The 9,293-nt window shown below is 34.4% G+C and overlaps 1 non-coding gene across 1 annotated transcript; it reads left to right on the top strand.

Moving 5' to 3' along the window:
- The first annotated feature begins 5,150 nt into the window (after positions 1–5,150).
- LOC123243356 lies at positions 5,151–5,256 on the top strand. The gene has a single exon (XR_006505902.1). It is a non-coding gene; the product is annotated as a U6 spliceosomal RNA (small nuclear RNA).
- The last annotated feature ends 4,037 nt before the right edge of the window (positions 5,257–9,293 follow it).

The raw sequence follows: 9,293 nt of genomic DNA, 5'->3' as shown, positions 1-9,293 counted from the left end.
TTCAAATTTCCTTACCTGGTCTCTTTTCTGAGTTAATATGGTCATGGCTTAAAATTCAGGATTGAGCAGGCCATTTTTCTTGACTTTCACTCAATTATGTTAACTTTTATCATTGCAATGATCGGGAGACTTCCTCAGAGATTTGTGCATTCTCTCCTCAGTGTAAGATTTCAAAAAAGAAATCTCCCCATTGCAGTTGTAGGAGGGATTCTTGGTCAGGTAATAGTTTAATTATATGGTGTCTGTAGTCCTTTACAAATCTTTGATATTGTGATTTTGTAAGAAGATATAATTTGAACTGTGATTTAAAGAACAGGTTTCAAGAGGCAGAAGAATAGAAAATGGTTTTTCAGCAATAGAGAATAGCATGAGCAAGTAAATTGAGGGGAAAACATTCATGGTGTAATGGTGATGCATACACACAGGTTAGTTAGGTCATAGTGAATATCAAGATAAAGTATAATATTAGATGGAAAAGATAGAATAGCCTTCATCGCCTCCAATCTTAATAGGCACTATAGCCTACTAAGTCATCTCTCTAACTCAAATTTGAATCCCATTCCTGTATAGCTTTCATACAGTCACCCAAGTGATTACTCCTCAAATTCAGTGATTATGTCATTCTCTGACTCAATAAACTCTAATGTCTTGCTATTATCTGTAAGAACAAATATAAATTCCTCTTTTGGGGCATTTAAAGCTTTGCAAAACTTGAATGTACAGCCCACTTTTCAAGACTTACAACACAATAGTTTCCATCATACACTATTTGGACAAATACCTTGGTCTTCTTACTATTTCCTAAATGTGGCATTGTGATTTCTCATCTCTGTATTTTTGTACTGGCTTTCTCCCTGTGTTTGGCATGTATTTCTTCCTCACCTTAAACTTCTCTATATTTAGTTTCCTCTACTATTTAGTTCAAGTTGCACTTTTGAAATGAGAACATTCTTAATCCTCCTATCTGTTAATGCCTTTACAACAAAATAATATTTTATCTCCTTCATATCCATTTTATGTCTATCTATCTATCTATCTATCTATCTATCTATCTATCTATCTATCTGCTTACTTTCATTTGAATGTAATCTTAAGGATGGGAATTGTTTTTTCTTTGTATCCTCAGGACCTGGCATAGTGATTTACAAAGAATAGCAGCTTACTAAATGCTTTGTGATTGACTAAAAGCCAGGTTAAAAAAAGTGAACTTTATTCTTATGAGTAATGGAAAACTATTAAATGGTTTTGAGCAGAGAAGTGGCTGTCAGATTTCAACCTAAGGAAGATTAATAGAGATCAAATATAAAATCCTCTCTTTGGCTTTAAAATCCCTTCATAAACTGGATCCTTCCTACCATTCTGGTTTTCTTATACTTTACTCCCAACCATGCACTCTATGATCTAACTACAAGATAATGGTCTACTTGCTTTTCATCTCATTCAACAGTTCACCTCCCAACTCTTTGTAATTTCAAACAGTGTGAGTCTCCCCCTGCTTTAAATGTTTTCTTTCCTCACCTCTACTTCCAAAGTTCACTTCATTCTAAAAGGACTAAACTCAAATTGCATCTTTTGTAGGATGCCTTTTTTAGTCACTTTCCTGCCTACCCATCAGTTCTTTTCCTTAAGTATTACTCTTTATCATATTACACATATAATTTATATGTTGTTATTTGCATTTGGTCACCCTCATTAAAATGTGAATTCCATGATGTCTAAGATAATGTTTTTGCATTTTAGTACAACCCAGCACAGAGTTCAGTGTCTATATAGGTGGTGCTTAATGAATGCTTTGTCAGTTAGGGGAGAAGTGAAGATACCAGTTGTGAGATTCTAAGTCCAAGAGCAGTGTAGCTGATGGGGAAGGAGGAACAGGTCATGCTGAGTCTTTTTTGTTAAATAAAGGCCCTGGAGTCAGGGGCCCTGTCCTCTAAACATAGGGGAAGAGGGTACAGATAAGATGTGAATACAATTCTGAAGAATAGTGAAATTTCCCTATGAGGATTTTCATGGAGAAAGAATACCTGATGAAGAGGCTGGAGGAATTTCAAAAGCAATGAATGCAACTGGTAGGAAATAAGAAGGCTATGCTAAGTCACCTCATTAAAACAGGCCCTATCTTCCTAACATACACACACAATAACTGCTTAGTATGGCCACATGAGCTGTAATTCCTCTTACTTCCCTTGAGGGAAAAGAGGGTACCAAATAAAATGAGTGCTCTAAAACATAAAGACAATTGTTCTTGGCACATTGGTGATATTGTAATTTGTTCATTTTAATTTTTCCCCAATTATACATGAAAACAGTTTCCAATATTTTAATAAAGAATTTTGAGTCTTAAATTTTCTCCTTCCACCCTCCCCCACCTAGATGGTAAGCAATCTCATATAGATATTAAATGGGCAATCATGTATAAAATTTTATTCCATATTGATGCTTTCTAGAAGGAAACTTGACCACCAAAAATAAATAAAGCACAAAAAGTTTACTTGGTCTAGATCAGTGATGGGCAAACTACAGCCCATGGGCCAGATGCAGCCCCCTGAAATGTTCTATCTGGCCCTGTGACATTATTCCTAATCTGACAAATACAATGAGTAGGATATAATACAATGAAACTTTGAAAGAGTTGGCTTAGAAACAGACTGACAGGTGAGCATTTCCTTTCCTTTGGCCCCCTCTAAAAAGGTTGCCATAACTGGCCTAGATTCATACTCCATCATTTCTTTCACTGGAAGCAGATGACATTTTTTAAATCATGAGTCCTTCAGGATAGTTTTGGATAAATGCATTGCTGAGAATAGATAAATTATTCAGTTATTTATTGTACAGTATTTCTTTCACTGTGTACAATATCCTCCTGGTTCAGCTTATTTCACTATTCGTTAGGTTGCATAAGTCTTCCAGGTTTTTCTGAGCTCCTCCTGTCCATAATTTCTTATAGCACAATAGTATTACATTACAGTCATATATTATTACTTACTTAGCCATTCTTCAATTTTATCATCTCACTTTCCAATTTTTTTGCCTCCACAAAAGAGATGTTTTATTTCTGTACATGTAGGTCCTTCCCCTTTTTGTTTTTTTCCCTTTGGGTTAAAATTTAATAATGATATATCTGGGTCAAGAGGTAGATACTGTTTCATAGCTCTTTGGGTATAGATACAAATTGCCTTCCAGAAAGGTCAAATCAGTTTATAACCCCCCAACAATGGATTAGTGTCTCAATTTTCCCAAATCCCCTCTGAATTTTGTCATTTTCCTTTTCTGTAATAATAGCCAATATGTATGGAATTATCGATATTTCAAGGTTGTTTTAATTCACATATCTCTGAGCTTTAAAAAAAACTACTATAGAAACTCTAATTACTTTGTCTGAGAATTGCCTGTTCATATCCTTTGGCTATTTATCAATTGGAGAATGACTTGTATTCTTATACACTTTACTCAATAGAGTAGTGGAGTCAGAAGTCTCTTTGTAATGGAGTGAAAAGCAAAAGAAGTAAAAGAAGCAAGTGGAGATGAATATTCCAGTAACTTGACAGTGGAATGGAGAAGATTTATAGTATGGTAGTTGTGTTGTAGTCTGGTCCTTCTGAAAGATTGACTGATATGTTTATTTATAGATGATGGGGGAAAAATAAAAGATAGAAATGGTAAATAAGACAAGTTCCCAGAGAGTTTGGAGGAGATGGACAGAACAGTTGTGAACTTTGGCAACAAAATGCCTATGTTTTTTCTCAAGAGGAAAGGATAAGATGAGAAAAGATAAGCCAACATTTTAATGAGTATTGTTATAGGAGAGCAAAAAGAACCATCACATTTAAAAGATGGCATAGTGGGTATTAAAAATTAGGACTAAAAAAACAAATTTTAAATTGATTCTAATAGTGAGCTTTTAGAAAATAGTTTCAATGAAGTTGTGAGACCTAAGCCAGGTTTCAAGGGGCATGAGAAAAATGTGCATGGTGATGAAACAAAACCATTTGTTATTAACAACCTTGGTTTTGATAGCTAGCTCTTGCAAGAATTCCAACAGTAAAGAAGACTTTATCAGCTATTCTCTTAGCTTAGAAATTAGTTCAGACACAAGGTTTCTGATATAAAATTCAGAACTCTTGCAACTCAGACATGATGGCTCCTACACTATACTGTATTTCAGAGATAAATGAGGTTCAGATAGGAAAGTGCTGAATAACATCAGTCCTTCTCAGTTTGTGCTTCACTGACTCAAAAGAAAGCACACAACCATACATCAATATTCTAGAATGGTTTAAGATAGAAATAAGAATTGGCAGACTATATAGTCTGTACACAAAAATAATTTGCAGAATGGAAAAACAAAAATATTTTGAAGACATAGTGACAAATCTTCAAAGAACCAAAATATAGGCTTTCAGGCTGCGAATGTAAATACACAGAAAAGGAGGATAATCTGAAAAATATAAATCAATAATGTTAAAAGAATACATGATCTCTATATACAATCAAGACATAGTTGTCTCATAGACAATATAGGTAGAGATGGCTTAAGGATCATAGGTCTCACAGAGCTAGCTAAACAGTACAATTGATAAAGCCCTGGACCTGATATCAGAAAGATCTGAGTTTAAATCTAAACTCAGACACTGGATAAGTTATTTAACCTCATTCTGCCTCAGTTACCTTGATTATGAAAGGGGAAAATAATACCATCTACCACACAGACTTCTGCAAAGGTCAAATAAAAAAAATTGTAAAGAATTTAGTGCAATGCTTGGTACATTGTATGCAATATATAGTTAAACATCATGAACCAAAAAATGAATAATTAAAGTAATTCTCAAATCATTTCTAAAAAAGATAGACAAAAAGGAAGGAAGGGGGAAAAGGAATGACAGAAGAAAGAAAACTAAAGTAGCAAACACCAAACCACCATATTGCAATACTTCAGTTTAAAAGTTCCTATGATAACTGAAATATGAGAATTTCAAACATAAAGGAAAAGACATTTGAAAGGCACAATACTATTAACCACCTGAAATCATGGAAACGTATGACACAATAGGAGCTAAAGTGAGAAGTCAAACTTAAATGCCCAGCAATACCAAACCCAAGTATTAATGAGAAATATGTGTATTCAATTTAAAAAATAAAATTTAAAAAGAGTGCTGTTTCAGCAGCACATATACTATAATTGGAATGATACAGAGAAGATTTGTATGGTCCCTGCACAGGGATGACACAAAAATTTATGAAGCGTTCCATAAAATAATGGGTAAACATTGTGTAAAAATAGATACGAGCAGATTTCTTGCTTTGTAAATACCTGAAACAATATTAACTCAAGAAGAGTGCAAAAATATATCCATTGAAGGAACAATGAATGAAATCAATCATCCCAGAAGGGGAAAAATGGGGAAAAAGCTAAAAAGAACATATGTAGTAAGTTCACACAAAAATATTATAACCTAACAACAGAGTATATAAGAGTGGGAGCATAATTTAAATGGAAGGAAAAATGAAGGACAAGGTCTGAAACACTATGGACAAAACCTATAGGCAACTGAGTCATTTGCTGGTTTAGGTGGGGATGAAAGGTGTCTAAATAGAGAATGTCAGGATGCATAAAAGGGTAGGAGGAAGAAAGATGGAGAGGTATGTGTAAATGCACTCTAATCAATCAAAGAAAAAGGAAAGCAGCAAAGTAATTCGTATAGTATCTTAGAAAGATGAGAAGCCATAGTCAGAATGAGTGAATTGGTAAAAAGCGGTATTAAAATGGGAAAAGACATTTTGCAACAAAGATTTGAAAGGAAACACCAAACTGGAAATTTTTTCATAACAAATTTCTCTGAATAAGTTCTCATTTCTCAAATACAAAAAGAATGAAGTAAAATTTATGAGATCCAAGTAATTCCCCAATTGATGAATGTAAAATCACCACTTCAGGCAAAATGCAAGTGACAATGTAGAATAATACTGTATAATTTATAAAGCCTTCTCCATGTCTTGTCTTTGGGATAGGCAAAAATATTAAGAGAGTTTGTTTATCATTTGCATAAATACTGCTAACTTAAGTATTTCATAATTTCCTGAAATTACAAATAAAATGGTAGTTTTCTACAGATAATAATCCAATTAAAAATACATACCATTCAATATATCAATGTTTACCAAAATAGTAACACTCTCCATTAAATTAATATCTTCCAATAATTTTAGTTACCTTTTGCACAAGAATGGTTTTACAAATGTATTTCTTACTTTTATAATTTCTTCTACTTTTTTATTTTTCTTTGAACATTATACAAAAAAATTTATTAACTAAATATTAAAAGGGAGGAATATTAAGAAAGTTCTCTAGATTTATAATATGAATATTTAGATTTAATGAAGGCACTAATACCTTCATTGAACAGCATTTCTAAGCTCTCCAGGTCAGCTTGCTTATTTGTGAAATGAGCTAACTAATTTCTAAGCTCATTTTCAACTCTAAATCATATAGAGGAAAAGTGTCTCATATAGTACCATTATTTCCATCTATAACAACAAAACAGAAAGTTTTAAAAATACTTTTGTCTTCATTATCCTTTGAAGTAAACATAGAGTCAAAAATAGAATTTTGGATAGAAGAATTGTCTTTAAGCATTGTTGCCATAAAATATTATGATGGTTCTTAAAATTAATCTAGATTTCAATGAGAGTGGGTAACAAACACATAATAAGATTTACATGACTGAAGGAAAGGAGTTCCTTCCATCAAGAATGTGCCATTGGGCCAATTTAATCCAAACATTGCAAAGACTAATGTTTACATATAAGGGTAAACTTGGAGTAAAATATTTTCCTCAGAAAGAGCCATCCGCCAATCGATAAATGGGCAAGGGACATGAATAGGCAATTTTCAGATAAAGAAATAAAAATTATCAATAAGCACATGAGAATGTGTTCTAAATCTCTAACAATTAGAGAAATGCGAATCACAACTCTCAGGTATCATCTCACACCCAGCAGATTGGCTAAAATGACAGCAGGGGAGAGTAATGAATGTTGGAGGGGATGTGGCAAAATTGGGACATTAATGCACTGCTGGTAGAGTTGTGAATTGATCCAACCATTCTGTATGGCAATTTGGAACTATATCCAAAGAGTGCTAAAAGAATGCCTGTCCTTTGATCCAGCCATTCCATTGCTGAGTTTGTACCCCAAAGAGATCATAGGGAAAATTCTTTCCCAGAATTTTTATAGCCCCGCTCTTTGTGGTGGCAAAAAACTAGAAAACAAGGGGATGTCCATCAGTTGGGGAATGGCTGAACAAATTGTGGTATATGTTGGTGATGGAATACTATTGTACTCAAAGGAATAATAAATTGGAGGAATTCCATGTGAACTGGAAAAACCCCCCAGGAATTGATGCAGAGTGAAAGGAGGAGAACCAGGAGAACATTATACACAGAGACGGATACACTGCGGTAAAATCAAATGTAATGGACTTCTGTACTAGCAGCAATGCAATGACCCAGAACAAATCTGAGGGACTTATGAGAAAGAACGCTATCCACATTCAGAGGGAAAACTACAGAAGTGCAAACACAGAAGAAAAACAACTGCTTGAACACATGGGTTGATGTAGACACAATTTGGATGTAGACTCTTAATGAATACCCTAGAAAAATTATCAATAATATGGAAATAGGTCTTGATTGATGACACATGAAGAAACCAATGGAAATGTGTGTCAGCTATGGGGGGAGGGAAGGTTGTGGGGAGAGAATAAGAACATGAATCATGTAACCATGGAAAACATTTTTCTAAAAAATAAAAAAGGATTTATCATTGGGCCAATTCAATCCAAGTATTGCAAGGGCTAATATTTTCACATAAGGGTAAACTTGGTGTAAGACATTTTCCTTAGAAAGAGCTTTTCATGAATACCTGTTAATGGACTTCTAAGGAAAGCTACCATTTGTTTAATGTTATACAATATATATATATATAGCTATCTTTCTACCTATTTATCTATTTACAATTCTTAATTTCCTTCAAAACTCAGTTCGAGGGCCCCTCACAGACAAAAAAAAGTCTTTCTTGATTCTCTTAACTTGTATATATTTTATATGTAATTAGAATGCACATTTGTTTCCCCTAATAGAATGTATACTCTTTATTTAACCTTTACCTCCTGTCTTAGACTCAATACTGTGGATTGGTTCTAAGGCAGAAGAGTGGTAAGGGCTGGGCAATGGGGGTTAAGTGACTTGCCCAGGGTCATATAGCTGGGAAGTGTCTGAGGCCAGATTTGAACCTAAGACCTTTCATTTCTAAGCCTGGCTCTCAATTCACTGAGCTACCCAACTGCCCCCTAAAATGTATACTCTTGAGGGCAGGTACTTCTGAGACCCTGAGCACCAAACACAGTACTTTAAAAAATAAAAGAGGCAGGAATGTATAGATGTTTTATAAATGTTCACTTATTGATTGAATGGTGAATGTGGAAGTTAAATAGCAAATATTTAGAAAATGTTCATCAATTTATTAGTTGATTTGCTCCATAATACCAATGGTAGGAAAATGGTAGACCATTAATTTGGAATGTTATATTGTTAGGGTTCGAATGGGTGGCCACCAGAAGAACACACGAGACAATGCAATGAAAGCAGGAGAAAGCTTTATTGCCAGTGCACTGGGGGGGAGTTCTGTAAGAGAATTCCCCAAGTGCTGTGTCTACAGAGGTGAATATATACGTTTCAAGGGCTAGGATATAGCTAGGGTCTGATAATAGCTAGACAATGGAAGTATAGAGGTTTCTAGGTGCCATAGGATGTAATTCTTAATGTGCAAGGCTGCTCTGTCTAGGGAGGAGTGGTGTCCCCGGAACTATGAGTTCCAGACAACTGCTCTGCTGAGCAGAGCATGAAGCTATCAACCCCCCTCCTCCCCCAGTTAACAGGGTATGATGCTGTCAAGCTGTTAGTTATGAGCTTTTTGGCTACAACAATATATACCTACATACTTACATATATATTCTGTCTGTTGTGTTTACTGTACCAATTAGTTGATTTGTTTTGTTTGATTTGTTTTCTTATCAGGAAGAATTCAAAAGGTTGAGGTTGGGCCTCACTGGGAAGTGTTGGTCTAAAAAGCAAAAATTATTAATTGAACAATCAATCAAAAAATTACCTAATTTGCCTTCAAAGGAGACAAGATTTTTCTTTGAACCTATCAACTATGTGTGTGTGTTTGTGCATATATGTTTAGAATAAACTACAATGTAGTAGCAGAAAACTATCTAGGATAGAGCATCATTG

The sequence above is a fragment of the Gracilinanus agilis genome, chromosome 3 (genome assembly GCF_016433145.1).
Source record: "Gracilinanus agilis isolate LMUSP501 chromosome 3, AgileGrace, whole genome shotgun sequence".
In the NCBI taxonomy this organism is placed as follows: domain Eukaryota; kingdom Metazoa; phylum Chordata; class Mammalia; order Didelphimorphia; family Didelphidae; genus Gracilinanus; species Gracilinanus agilis.
Note: the sequence above shows the minus strand (reverse complement) of the source record. Positions and strands in the feature narration are given on the sequence as shown.